Here is a 338-nt window from a genome sequence, read left to right as displayed (position 1 = left end):
CTTTACGTTTGTGAAAATGATGTAAACAACAACAGCACCCACAAACACAACCACAAGAATCCGGACCCACCACCAGCACTGTCTGTTGCTGCTACCTGTCAAACATTTACCATCATCAGTAAAACACTCCAACACTATGTTTCACTGAGAATATGAACACAGAGGAGTCAGTCTTACTTGTGCTGTCTGTTTGTCCCCTGCAGGCTTTCCAAACATCAACTGGAGCAGTCTTCTCTTCAGCAGGGTTGGCAGACACACATCTGTAAGAGGAGTTGAAATCCTGCTTGAGTACAGTGAGAGGCAGAGAGAGAGCGGAGCTGCTCTGGTTCACTATTTCC

This window comes from Morone saxatilis, unplaced genomic scaffold, assembly GCF_004916995.1.
Source record: "Morone saxatilis isolate NCDOM2014 unplaced genomic scaffold, NCSU_SB_2.0 Contig17, whole genome shotgun sequence".
Lineage (NCBI taxonomy): Eukaryota > Metazoa > Chordata > Actinopteri > Moronidae > Morone > Morone saxatilis.
This window is presented reverse-complemented; position numbering follows the sequence as displayed.